This window comes from Podarcis bocagei, assembly GCF_964188305.1.
Source record: "Podarcis bocagei genome assembly, chromosome: Z".
NCBI classification, from domain to species: domain Eukaryota; kingdom Metazoa; phylum Chordata; class Lepidosauria; order Squamata; family Lacertidae; genus Podarcis; species Podarcis bocagei.
In genome coordinates this window covers 2,833,156-2,847,682 of record NC_138140.1, presented here as the reverse complement: position 1 = coordinate 2,847,682, position 14,527 = coordinate 2,833,156, and the positions used below count along the sequence as shown (strand labels likewise).

General features: G+C 47.2%; 1 long non-coding RNA gene across 1 annotated transcript; it reads left to right on the top strand.

Annotated features, from left to right (window-relative positions):
- Positions 1-11,312: 11,312 nt before the first annotated feature.
- LOC308579086 lies at positions 11,313-14,527 on the top strand. The gene is made up of 2 exons (XR_014004266.1): positions 11,313-13,063; positions 14,068-14,527. It is a non-coding gene; the product is annotated as an uncharacterized lncRNA (long non-coding RNA).

Genomic DNA, 14,527 nt, shown 5'->3' with positions numbered 1-14,527 from the left:
TGTCTCAGTTTCCCTCCCCCTTTATGTGGCTTTCCTGTTTCTTTGGTAGCAGCTTGGAAAGAGTGGGGCTGAAAGCAGAAAGTTATCTGAAAAGAAGTCAAACTGAAATTTGGAACTGAAGTGCATTTGGGAGAGTTGATTTTCTGCCAACGTCCCCCCCCCCCTTCTTCACAGATCCCAGCTTTGCATAGCCCCGCACCGCCTCTAAAAGCTTCAGACCTCTGCCTTCATCCAGAGCTGGTTGCAGGGCTGTGCACACACACACACACACACACACACACACACACACTGATTTGCTACTAAAAAAAGCAATCAAGGCAAAACAAAATATTAACAATAACAGTGGTATCTAAAAAAGCAGACACATCACCTTGCCAACAAAGGTCCGTATAGTTAAAGCCATGGTTTTCCCAGTAGTGATATATGGAAGTGAGAGCTGGACCATAAAGAAGGCTGATCGTCGAAGAATGAATGCTTTTGAATTATGGTGCTGGAGGAGACTCTTGAGAGTCTCATGGACTGCAAGAAGACCAAACCTATCCGTTCTGAAGGAAATCAGCCCTGAGTGCTCACTGGAAGGACAGATCCTGAAGCTGAGGGTCCAAGACTTTGGCCACCTCATGAGAACAGAAGACTCCCTGGAAAAGACCCTGATGTTGGGAAAGATGGAGGGCACAAGGAGAAGGGGATGACAGAGGACGAGATGGTGGGACAGTGTTCTCGAAGCTACCAGCATGAGTTTGACCAAACTGCGGGAGGCAGTGGAAGACAGGAGTGCCTGGCGTGCTCTGGTGCATGGGGCCACGAAGAGTTGAACATGACTAAACAACAACAGTGGTATCTCAGGTTACAAATACCTCGAGTTACAAACACTTTGGGTTACAGACTCCGCTAACCCGGAAGTAGTACCTCGGGTTAATAACTTTACCTCAGGATGAGAACAGAAATCGCGCACCGGCGGCAGCAGGAGGCCCCATTAGCTAAAGTGGTACCTCAGGTTAAGAACGGTTTCAGGTTAAGAATGGACCTCCGGAACGAATTAAGTTCGTTACCAGAGGTACCACTGTATTCAGCTAGCTGCAGCAGTGAGATTTTTAAAGCCCACCTGGGCAAGTAAAGCGGTCCTAAGCTAGTGCTGGAAAAGCATACAATACCTGTGCCAGTCTTGCCTCTTTGTGGGGGAGGGGGTGTTCCAAAGCCAGGGTGCCACCCTTGAAAAAGCCCTCTCCTTCCTAGATTTTCAACGGTAGAATGCATGCTTCTTGTGCAAAATGTCATGGGTTCAATCCTTGGTCTCCAGGTAGAGCTGGGAAATAATCCTTGTCCGAAATATTCAAGAGCATCTGCTGGTCATTGTAGACAATCCTGGGCCATATGGATTGATGCTCTGATCCAGGTTAAGACATCTCTCTACATTTCTATTTTAACTCAGCCCTTTGTTCAGAGCCATGAAGACAGGATCTTACTGGAAAGAACCCTCCTTACCTCACTAGTGGAATACCTCCAGGTAAAGGTAAAGGGACCCCTGACCATTAGGTCCAGTCGTGGCCAACTCTGGGGTTGCAGCGCTCATCTTGCTTTACTGGCCGAGGGAGCTGGCGTACATGTGGCCAGCATGACTAAGCCGCTTCTGGCAAACCAGAGCAGCGCATGGAAACGCCGCTTACCTTTCCACCGGAGCGGTACCTATTTATCTACTTGCACTTGACGTGCTTTTGAACTGCTAGGTTGGCAGGAGCAGGGACCGAGCAACGGGAGCTCACCCCGTCACGGGGATTCGAACTGCCAACCTTCTGATCAGCAAGTCCTAGGCTCTGTGGTTTAACCCACAGCGCCACCCACGTCCCATACCTCTAGGTAGAGCTGAGGAAATGCCCCCTTCTAAAACCTGGAGAGCTGCTACCAGTCAGCATAGACAATGCTGAGCTAGGTGGACTAGTGGTCTGACTTGGTGGAAGGCAGCTTTCTATGTTCCCATTTTTCAAAGGAATAGGAAAAAAGAGAAAAGGTTCCTTCTTGCACAATTGAGAAAGGCCTTGGATATACCAGGTTGCCCCAAACCCAGTCCCTGCTCACTTTTCCAGCATTGTGGAATTCAGTTTGGTGGTGTTGAAATGCATGCTGGAAGCTCCCAAGAGTTGTTCCACTGCCATTCCTGGGGTGCCAGTCTTCAAGGTTGTAGTTACAGCTGTCCTTTGAGTAGAAGATTGCTCCACCCATGAATTAACCTGCAAAACTGAGTAGCTCAGGACACGATGGCAGCTTGATTGATCAGACAGATCTGTGGTCTAAATCACTCAGCCCCTTGGGCTTGCTGATCGATCGGAAGGTCAGCGGTTCGAATCCCCGCAACAGAGTGAGCTCCCGTTGCTCTGTCCCAGCTCCTGCCAACCTAGCAGTTTGAAAGCATGCCAGTGCAAGTAGATAAATAGGTACTGCTGTGGCAGGAAGGTAAACGGCCTTTCCATGCGCTCTGGTTTCTGTCACGGTGTTTCTGTTACACCAGAAGCGGCTTAGTCCTGCTGGCCACATGACCCAGAAAGCTGTCTGTGGGCAAACACTTGCTCCCTCGGCCTGAAAGTGAGATGAGCGCCACAACCCCATAGTCGCCTTTGACTGGACTTTACTGTCTAGGGGTCCTTTACCTTTTACCTTTTGCTCGGGTGGCGCTGTGGGCTAAAGCCTCAGCGCCTAGGGCTTGCCGATCGAAAGGTCGGCGGTTCGAATCCCCGCGGCGGGGTGCGCTCCCGCTGCTCGGTCCCAGCGCCTGCCAACCTAGCAATTCGAAAGCACCCCCGGGTGCAAGTAGATAAATAGGTACCGCTTACCAGCGGGAAGGTAAACGGCGTTCCGTGTGCTGCGCTGGCTCGCCAGATGCAGCTTTGTCACGCTGGCCACGTGACCCGGAAGTGTCTCCGGACAGCGCTGGCCCCCGGCCAATAGATGTGAGATGGGCGCACAAACCCCAGAGTCTGTCAAGACTGGCCCGTTCGGGCAGGGGTACCTTTACCTTTATATAAGCCCTGCTTGCTAAATGGAGCCGCCTAGTTCAGGGCAGTCTACTTCTGTGAGTACCCCAGTGGAGGAAATTTGCTGTTATGCTTTGCTTTTGAGTTGCCTTGATCTCTCTTGGAAATAGTATACTGGGCTTAAATGGACCCTTTGGTGCAATCCAATGTGGTGATTCTTCAGCTTGCCATTTCCAAATGCAGCTTCCTCCATCGTCACCATGAGAGTGTGGGAGCTGCTTTTCACCATGGCAGTGAGCGCCGGAAGGCCCCACCCCCTGCTTCTTTAGAACATATTTCATTTTCAATTTAACTGGGTAACTGAGCATGTTGCAAATCCCAGGCATCCAACATCTTAATTTACCCAGAGGCAAATCTGTGTCATGAAGCTGTGTCCTGGAGTCATTTATACTTCCTGGTGTATAAAACGAGTCACAGTATGATAGTGTCTCCCTCTCTCCTTATTCTAGTGGGGGGGGGGTTCCCCCAATGCAATCAATGTTCAAGCAGCTTATAACCTTGTTGTGCAGCTGTGGCCACCACCTTAGAAGGCTGCAAAAGATTCGACCAAATTATTGCTGCATTTACATCCCCGTGTTCTTTCGCACAGGGAGCAGCCAGTAAGTGCACCCTAGTTACACACATGCCTGCACAATTGTGCAACGCAGCAGAGCAGAGGCAGCACAACAGGCAAACCGTGTGCCAAACAAGTTCTCCTCCTTTGCCACACTGGCCTTGGAGTGGGGCGGGTGTGGGTGTGGGTGAGGGCCAGTGCCCTGCCCATGGGAGCACCTGCCTTGCCAGATTTCTGTTCAAAATCTGGGTTGTTCCACTGGCTAAGCTGCATTTAGGCAGCTCCCTCTTGTGGGCATTGGTAGCAACAATGTGCTCTGCGCACCCGTTAAATTGCCAGCCAAAGATTCTCAAGTGCCAGGGTGGAGGGTGGAGTAGGAAGTGATCCAAATACTACAGTTCTGGTGTCCTCGCCTCAAAAAGGATATTGTAAAGTTGGGAAAGGTTCAGAAAAGGGCAGTCAGAATGGTCAAGGGGATGTAGCGACTCCCCAGGAGGAAAGGTTGCAGCATTTGAGACTTTTTAGTTTAGAAAAAAGCGAGTAAGAAGAGACATGATAGGAGTCAAAGGCCTGGAAACGATGCCTTATGAGGAACGGCTAAGGGAGCTGGGCATGTTTAGCCTGGAGAAGAGGAGGTTAAGGGGTGATATGATAGCCATGTTCAAATATATAAAAGGATGTCACATAGAGGAGGGAGAAAGGTTGTTTTCTGCTGCTCCAGAGAAGCGGACACGGAGCAATGGATCCAAACTACAAGAAAGAAGATTCCACCTAAACATTAGGAAGAACTTCCTGACAGTAAGAGCTGTTCTACAGTGGAATTTGCTGCCAAGGAGTGTGGTGGAGTCTCCTTTTTTGGAGGTCTTTAAGCAGAGGCTTGACAACCATATGTCAGGAGTGCTCTGATGGTGTTTCCTGCTTGGCAGGGGGTTGGACTCGATGGCCCTTGTGGTCTATTCCAACTCTAGGATTCTATGATTCTATGAGTTTATAAAATATGCATGGCAAGGAGAAAGTGGGCAGAGAAAAGCCCCCCTCCCCTCACTGGGAGCCAGCGTGGTGTAGTGGTTAAAAGCGGTGGACTCGTAATCTGGTGAACAGGGTTCGCTTCCCCGCTCCTCCACATGCAGCTGCTGGGTGACCTTGGGCTAGTCACACTTCTTTGAAGTCTCTCAGCCCCACTCACCTCACAGAGTGTTTATTGTGGGGGAGAAAGGGAAAGGAGAATGTTAGCCGCTTTGAGACTCCTTAGGGTAGTGATAAAGCGGGATATCAAATCCAAACTCTCCTCCTCCTCCTCCTCCTCTTCTTCTTCTTCATCTTCATCATCTCTCTTTTTTTTATAAGATATTTATTGAGATTTTCAAAGTATTACAAAATAAAAATAAAAAATACAAAATAAAAATGGTTAAAAACAACTCATTCTTTCCATTACTTATTTTTCATTAGCTTGTTTCCCGGACCTCCTCACGCCTCCCTTTTTTGTATTCCAGTTCAGTTTGTTGGTTCAGCAAATCCTTACCCTCTTTGTTTATCCTAGTCTTTAATCTTAAAATATTGTAATGTTAAATTTTTACCTATTAATAATCCATTTTTCAGCTGAAAACCACTTAATTTCTATCCAGCATCATTCTAACATTCATTAATTTTGCAATATTTCTGTAGATAGTCTTTAAATTTCTTCCAATCTTCTTCCACCGACTCTTCTCCCTGGTCTCGGATTCTGCCAGTCATTTCCGCCAGTTCCATATAGTCCATCACCTTCATCTGCCATTCTTCCAGGGTGGGTAGATCTTGTGTCTTCCAATACTTTGCAATGAGTATTCTTGCTGCTGTTGTGGCATACATAAAAAAAGTTCTGTCTTTCTTTGGCACCAATTGGCCGACTATGCCCAGGAGAAAGGCCTCTGGTTTCTTCAAGAAGGTATATTTAAATACCTTTTTCAATTCATTATATATCATCTCCCAGAAAGCCTTAATCCTTGGGCATGTCCACCAAAGGTGAAAGAATGTACCTTCAGTTTCTTTACATTTCCAACATTTATTATCGGGCAAATGATAGATTTTTGCAAGCTTGACTGGGGTCATGTACCACCTGTATACCATTTTCATAATATTCTCTCTTAAGGCATTACATGCCGTAAACTTCATACCTGTGGTCCATAACTGTTCCCAGTCAGCCATCATTATGTTATGTCCAACATCTTGTGCCCATTTAATCATGGCAGATTTCACCGTTTCATCCTGAGTATTCCATTTCAACAGCAAGTTATACATCTTTGACAAAATCTTAGTTTTGGGTTCTAACAGTTCTGTTTCTAATTTTGATTTTTCCACCTGGAAACCAATTTTCTTGTCCGAATTATATGCCTCTTCATCTTCTTCATCTCCTCTTCCTCCTCCACCACGGTTGGAGGCAGGAGTGCTCTGATGGTGTTTCCTGCTTGGCAGGGGGTTGGACTCGATGGCCCTTGTGGTCTATTCCAACTCTAGGATTCTATGAATGCTTCCGAATGCCAGTTGCTGGAAGAAGCCACAGGAGGGGAGAAGACGTCTCTTGTGTTCGAATCCTGCTTGCAGGCTTCCTGTGAGTACAGGACTAGGTGGACCATTGGCCTGACCAGCAGGTTCTTCTTAGGTTACCAGTACTTTGTCTGCTCACATGACAGATGGCTTGCTGCCCTCAGGTGAAGTGGAGGACTCTGTCCTGTCAACCAGGGTTGAAGGCTGATTCAACTGCCTGTCCAGTCTGCTCCTGTATATACAGCTGGGAGACCCCATCCTGCCATTCACCTTGGGCAGTGGCAATATAACTTTGTCTGGCCCCATGGACCAGTGGGCCATTGAGCCTAGCAGGTGCCAACACTGACCAGCAGCAGCACTCCAGAACGCTTCCCCAGCCCTGCCTGGAGATGCCAAGGATGAAACTTGCGACCTTTTGCATGTAGAGAAGATACTCTGCTGCCTGTGTGGTGTAGTGGTTCAGAGCGGTAGACTCGTAATCTGGTGAACTGGGTTCGCTTCCCCGCTCCTCCACATGCAGCTGCTGGGTGACCTTGGGCTAGTCACACTTCTCTGAAGTCTCTCAGCCTCACTCACCTCACAGAGTGTTTATTGTGGGGGAGGAAGGGAAAGGAGAATGTTAGCCGCTTTGAGACTCCTTCGGGTAGTGATAAAGCGGGATAGCAAATCCAAACTCTTCTTCTTCATAATCCTAGAAATTTTGAGTTATCCAATGGAGCGGAATATTGGAAAATTCAGGGCAGATATGAGAAAGTCCGTCACAAAGCTCATAGTTAATCTTTGGAACTCCCTCCCACAGGAGAAAGGGATGACTACCAGCTTGAATGGCTTTAAAAGAGGACTGGGCAAATTCATAGAAAATAAGGCTAATGTTACAAAAAAGAAAAAGAAAAGAAAAGAAAAAGAAAGCAAGGTTATCAATAGCTACTAGCCTTAATGGCTATTGAACTGCTTCTGATTTCCTTTCAGTGCCAGACCTGAAGGGAGCTCGATCAGGCCTTTCACATGCAAGTCCACACCTCCAGGTTTAGGCAGGGAAAGTTATCCCTTTTTACTGCTGTTGTTAAGCAATTGAGACTCAGAAACTCTTGCCATTATCTACCCAGAGTAAATCCCGCAGATCGTTTGGTAGAGGCTGATCTTTGTTTCAGCCAGGAGCTGCCTAATGTCCTGAGCGTGTACAGTGCTCTACAGAGCATAAGAGGAAAGATCTCTGCCTCAAAGAGCTTACAGTCTAAAATTAGACACTGGATAGAAGAACGGAGAATGAAACTGACGGATTATGCGGAATTGGACAAACTAACTGGGAAAATTAGATACACCAGAGACCAAAAGTTCATCGAAGACTGGGGAAAGTTTGTAGATTATCTGAAAAATGTATGTGACGTGAATACAATGCTAATGGGATTTCAAGAGGCACTGTAAAAACAAAGAAGTATTGTTAATAAGAAATAGATGGAGAAGGGAAGTTTATTGGCAATACGAATGAAGGGAATGTGTATTAAACATATAAACATGGATGATTGTCAGAGACGCTGAAGGAAGTTCAAAAAGAGACAATTTGTTGAAATTTGGATAAAAATGTATAATTGTATGGAAAACTAATAAAAATTTATTTTAAAAAAATACACTGGAAACAACTGGAAAAGGAGAGAGCAAGGGGCAGATTGGGTGAATAAGAAAGTCACATGCAGCTGTTTCAGTTGCACGAGTTTCATTCAGATCAGATCAGATCAGATCAAACATTTATTGTTATACAGTTATCAGAATTAAGGAAACAAAATGAGAGGGACATGAAACACACTGTGCTGATATGTTTAGCAGGGTAAAAAAAGAACAAAATGAAGCAAATAGAAATAGCAGAGTGAGGTAAAATGGGCACCAAGGTTTTAAAAGTTATAGTCATGTTACAAACCTGAAGACGAAAAATCACAAAATGTCAGAGGGATCAGTGCTTGGTGCAGGGCAGTACTTGGCCACACTGAAAACAATAGATGCATTTAATAATAATAATAATAATAATAATAATAATAATAATTATTATTATTATTTTTATTTATACCCCGCCCTCCCCAGCCAAGGCCAGGCTCAGGGCGGCTAACAAGCAATAATAAAAACAAGTTGAATGAATACAACTTAAAAACAAGATTAAAATACAACATTAAAATATTGAAACATTAAAATATTAAAATGTAGCCTCATCGCAGGAGGAGAAGGAAAGGAAAAAAGAAAGAGAGGGAGGGAATCAAGTTGATTCCAAGCCAAAGGCCAGGCGGAACAACTCTGTCTTACAGGCCCTGCGGCAAGAAATCAGATCCCGCAGGGCCCTGGTCTCATGAGGCAGAGCGTTCCACCAGGCCGGGGCCAGTGTTGAGAAGGTCTTGGCTCTGGTTGAGGCTAATCTGACTTCCTTAGGGCCCGGGACCACTTTCAATCTGAAAGGAATAAAATGATGTAACGTGACCTGTTCCTCCGTCAAGTGCTGGCTGGATGGCAAAGAGTGGTGGGAGATGCCAGCCCAAGAACACGGGATAACACAGAGGAAGAAGATTTAGACCAGGGCCCAGCATCCTTTTTCAGCTGTGGGCTGGTCCACTGTCCCTCAGACCCTGTGGTGGGCCGGACTATATTGTTTGAACGAATTCCTATGCCCCACAAATAACCCAGAGGTGCATTTTAGATAAAAGCACACATTCTACTCATGTAAAAACACCAGGCAGGCCCCACAAATAACCCAGAGATGCATTTTAAATAAAAGGACACATTCTACTCGTGTAAAAACACGCTGATTCCTGGACCGTTTGCGGGCCAGATTGAGAAGGCGATTGGGCTGCATCTGGCCCCCGGGCCTTAGGTTGCCTATCCCTGATTTAGATTCAGGACAGTGGCGGTGGGACAGTCTGCAAACTGGAAAGTGGCAAACTGGAAGTGGCAAACTAGAAAGCCAGGGCAGGGCAGGGCCCTGAGCGCCTCAATGTGAGTGCAGACACTAGCAGAGAGAAACAAGATGCTGCTTCAGTTGCCCAGCAGTGGGGCAGCACAACAGAAAACAAGGGACGCAAATCATTGACGCAACAGGAAACACGGGTGGCGCAAATCATTGATGCAACAGGAAACACAGGGGGGACACAAATTGGTGGCGCAACAGGAAACAGGATGCAAATCATTGACGCAACAGGAAACACGGGGGAAGCAAATCAGTGGGGCAACAGGAAACACATCCTTTACATATAATGCTACTCCTTCTCCCTTCCTGTTTGGCCCTTTTCTCTTGAACAGGTCATACCCCTCAATTCCTACATTCCAGTCATCGGTCTCATCCCACAATATTTCAATAATGCCTACCAGGCACTGGCAAAGGAACAGAGTGGGGAGAGCGCACTGCCCCGTCACCATTGGGGAGGGGAGTACCATCGCGGCCACCCCGGATAGGCGTCATGCACCTCCCCACCACGTCGAACATCACGCCCCCATGGGTAGCGCACCATGCCCCCAGGATGCACACCACGCTCCCGTGGGCTGCATGCCACGCCCCCAGGACGCACACCATACCCCTGCAGGTGACATGCCATGCCCCCAGGATGCGCACCAGCCACGCCCCCATGTGCTCTCCGCCCCCCGTGCTGGAGCATGCAGCTTCGCCACTGCTACCAGGTCATATTTGCCATCCTGAATTAAAAGCTGCAATTGGTCTGGCTTGGTTCCCATACTCTGTGCATTTGTGCAGAGGCAACTGAAACCACGAGTCCTTCCCTCCAGCTGCTTCCTTCTTGTACTTTTTTGCCCTTTAGCAGGTTTCTGGAACATCACCTCAGTTTGCTGAGCATCAATGTAGCTAGTATCCCCAGTTCCATGTGTTCTTCTGTCATCTGTAATGTTGTCTCCTTCCCCCTAAAGTTCTAGTTTAAAGCTCTCCTCACCACCTTCATGAGACTCTTAGCAAACACATTATTGCCAACCGCTGTGAGGGGCAGCCCATCTCTTGCCAAAAGTCCTTCCTCAAGGAAGTGGGGACCATGATCGAAGAAACGAAATGCTTCCTGACAACACTACCTGTGCAGTCAGTGGTTTACCTCCAGGATTTCCCTCTCTCTTCTTGGGCCATGACTTTCAACAGGAAGGAGTGATGAAAAGACCACCTGTGCCCTGTAGCAGGAGACCCCCCCCCTTCATTACATTGTAATGCACAAGCAGCACACACACACACACACACACACACCTCCCGAGCCGGGAGATGCCCCTTCTAGAGGGGCATCACCCCCCAACGAAAGCCTTCCGTAAATAAGGAAGCGCTAGCTCCGCGTAGAACCCTTTTTATTTTCATGTATTTCCTGCAACGCTCGCCCTATCTTTATTATGGGTAGACCGGCCGCCTGAACTCCGGGTCAATCGGCTGCCGTTTCAGCCAATCAGCGTTACTGAACAGCGCCTCTTGTGGCGACCACGCAGGTACCGCAGGCAGCAGGCGCTCGCTTCTCTGTCTTTGACAGTCCTCAAATACAAAGTTTCTGAGTTCAATTGACCGTGACTGATTTAATCAAAATGTTGCAAGCCGCTTCCGTATATCGGATTTTCACCGGACCACTTTTATTCTGCTTCACATTACAAGGACTATCAAAGGGGGGGGGGTGGCCTGATACCAGTCAGCCATAATCCCTTGACCGAGCAGGCACGTACTCTGCGGCCCTTCCCAGTTGACATAGCAACCTTGATAGTCATCTTGATGGGCTCAGACGAAAGACTATCAAGGGCACAACGAACTGCATACACTAGTGTATTCAACACAGACTATGACAAAGGGACCGTGACCAGATTCCCCTCAGGGGGCAGGAAACTGCGCCTTTCCCTTTGTTTTCTGAAAATGACTCATGGGGAGGAATGGAGGGGGCTCCGGCCAGGTGTCAGGATACTCAGATTACCTGTGCAACCCCTCCCCTGACTCCTCCTGTTATTAATGTAGTCATGATATACATATGATGTATTTCTAGGGGTGTAATTTAGGGGATTAGGAGCTAATAAAAACTGGGGTCTTCTTTTGTTCTGGGCTTCCATCTTGCTTCACCTTGTGGGCGGTGGGAGTCCTGTCGCGACAGTCTTTCTTCAATAAAGACCAAGCCTACAGGCTGCTGATTTGCTTCTAAATTGCTCTGGTTGGTGTCTTTATTTTGTCCAAGGGAGCCCTTGGATTTTTCCGGTAACAGCCCCAAGGCTCTTCAGCTCCATGCCCAGAGTCTCATAGTCCCTTGCTATACGTTAAAGGCTCTGTGTGGCAGTATCCTACATGAATCTGAAGGAAGCGGGAGTGCTCAGTGGGCTTGATAACACTTGGCAACTTCTCCGCCACATTGTCAATCTTTGCACCTGGAAGACAGCACATCTCCCGGGACATCCTGTTTCCTCTGCATACTGCTGCCTCTGTTCCCCTCAGTTGGGAGACACCTATCATCACCACCACTCGTCTCCTCCTTCTCCTCTGGGGAGGGCAGGAATCATTCGATGTGCTGCGTCTTCCAAAGCCTGCTTGGAGTACTCTAAGTCTGCACCTGCTGCTCTTGAGTCTTCCCCTCGTCTACTGGAGCTTACTTTGATATCATGGGGATCAGTTACAAAGGCAGGAACCGTATGGTCTGAGACTTCCTACAACTTCCTCTCGGCTGGCCATATCCAGAGTGCAATTCTCTTTTTCCAACATCATCTCCATGGAAGATAGTAACAAACTCCAAAGGAAAATTCAGGTGACTATGTTTAAAAATGTGTAGGGAGCATTTGTGAAGATGAATGGTCAGCCAGGAAGGGTGAACTGATCACCCTTTTCTCATCCCTGGGCTGCTCTTCCACCTTCCATGATGATATCATCTGATTCTAATATTCTCCTAGCCCCTTCCTCACCTTCTGCAGGGTTACCGTAGAGACAGCAGGAAACAACTTTGCACCATCACTATTCCGTTGCCCACTTCTTACCAGACGTCGTTCAGTAAGCAGTGTGAGGCGTGCTCTCAGATTAGATAATTGTGGTTTTTGTGTCAGCATTCCTATCAACATGGCAGGTAGGGAATTGTGCTATCTAGATGCTCTCCTGATCTGCTTCATTGTCCCATGAAGCAGACAGAGAAGCCAGCTGAGAAGTTAAGGATTTATAGCCGGGGAATGGATGAAATCTTTGGACAACTTAGGGAGAAAAGCAGATTCCCTTAAAAAGCCACCGGGCAGCCTCCACCCATTAGTCAAGGTCCCAGTACCCCCCATGGGGTTTAGATAAGCCATGACTAAGGCCCATTCAATGGCCTTCAGTGGGACTTAGTCTTGAATGGATCTTTCACTAGATGTGCCTCAGATAAAGTCTGAGGCTCTTTCAAGATCACATATTTATTTTTGGTACTACATTGCGCTTGTCCAAAGCAGCTTACGAACCAAGAGTTTCCAGGGAACAACAACACAAAACATCAGCTTGGGAGGAAAAACAGTAGATAAATAAGTAAATATCCATAAAAGATCCACATTGATCCAGAACCAAAAGCTGTTTGGTTAGATTCTGCTCTTGTTTGAGAGCCTGAGACAGTAATTGTTCTTTAGCGGAATGATGATTTTTGTTGCTGTTGTAACCCCTATCTCAACAAATTATAGAAACAGATGAGTTTAACAGGTTTAGTTGGGGCTTGTGAGTTCAGTAGATGTCCAGATTAACCCGGTCAAATTTGGGGGATGCCAACCAGGGGAAGAGTGTATGGTAGAGCTTGTTGCCACTCAAACTTGTCATAACGTCAGTTACTCTTCCCCAACGGACGTTTTTTCTATCCTGGCACCTTCAGTTCTGGCCAACTGCCTTTTGCATCATAACATTCTCTGGCCAGTTTGAATCTTGGAGGTCACCGTGGTGACAGCAGGAAACAGGCTCATATGACGCCAGTTCCAGGGGCTCCCAGGGTGGGATGCTGACTTGAATTAAGACTGAGCGCGGGTGCGTTTGAGGACCACAGGGTTTGGGGTGGGAATCACCCTCATGTTTACCATGAAAAGAAGGGGAATAGCAGAGCATCTTGACAGACAGAATCTGTTATGGCAACAGCAGCAGGGCAGGGCTATTCATCCATGGAAGAGACAAGAAGAGGGAGAAGATGGGGGGAAGATTCTTCCCCATGGGATCAACCGGACACTAGGGCATAATCCAATAGCAGGAGGACCTCCCACAAACCACTGTTATATCTATACTGTGTACCTCTTCCTCTTCCCTGGAAGGGTCAGGATGGGGAGGTGGTGTCCACCATTCCTCCTCCTGTGGCCACCCCTGACACCTGGAAAAGGTTGAGAAAGGAACCACCAAAATTATCAAGGGTTCAGAGTAACTCCCTTATATGGAAATATTGGGATCTTTTAGGTTAGGAGGAAGGATGCTCTCTGTCAGCCCCGGCAGTTGTACTAATTCTAGAACCATTAGCAATCAAGTTATGCAATGCCCTCTCTGGTACAAGAGTGGTTGCAAATGGAAATGAACAAATTTCAGGCCTCTTTGCAGAGGATATAATTTTATGCACCTCTGACCCTATCACAGCAGGCAAAATACTATGTACAGAATTGGAACAGTTCTCTGGGGTCTCAGGACTGCAAGATACTTTCCACTGCTGCCCACCTTGGTGCCAGGCAAACGTGCTGTTGTACTCCTGGTGCAACCTTTTAAAAGGCACTGTAAAATGAAAGTATCTTGGCTTGCTCTTCCATTGACTCTTAGTTGCATTTTAAATTTGTTATTCCTTGCAAATTCAGGCTTAAATGGCTTGCCTTGCATACTGTGCATTAGCTTGTTTTACTGCATTTGTGCTCAAGATACCAGGATACAACCTCGACTCTGTTAATGATGATAAAGTCAGGGCCCTCAGGTGGCAGTGGTGTGGGGGTGAAACCCCCCCACCTAATATATACTTTCCACCATTTGGGGCATCCATGCTTTTTTCTCATTTCTTGCAGCGCACGAACGGACATGCCCACCTGGACCCCTTGGTCGGCGCCCATCATCTGAGAAGGAACAGTCAGGAAGATGGTCTTGGACAACTACGACAAGCAGCAGAAAACCAAGGTGTTATCCCCCTGAGTACTGCTGGGATTATAAAATTGGCATTCCCAATTTTATAAGCGAGATAAGAAATGTCAAGTTATCCTGGATGCCAAAAGAATATGAAAATAAGTTATGACTCCGCGGCCCTATTGAAAATCACACCGGCAACTAAACTGATGGCAGAACTGTTTGATCATTTAAGCACAGACTCTTGTTCTTTGCGGGAAGGAGAACAAACTTTACCAACCCTTTACCCCTCACTGACAAAATGTTTCCTGTGGTGTTGCCTAGCTGTGCCGGAGATTTTTTAAGAAGCAGGTTCCTTCCGTGTGCACCTAGAAAGAGACATCCTTCCCTCTGTGTCAAAGCTGA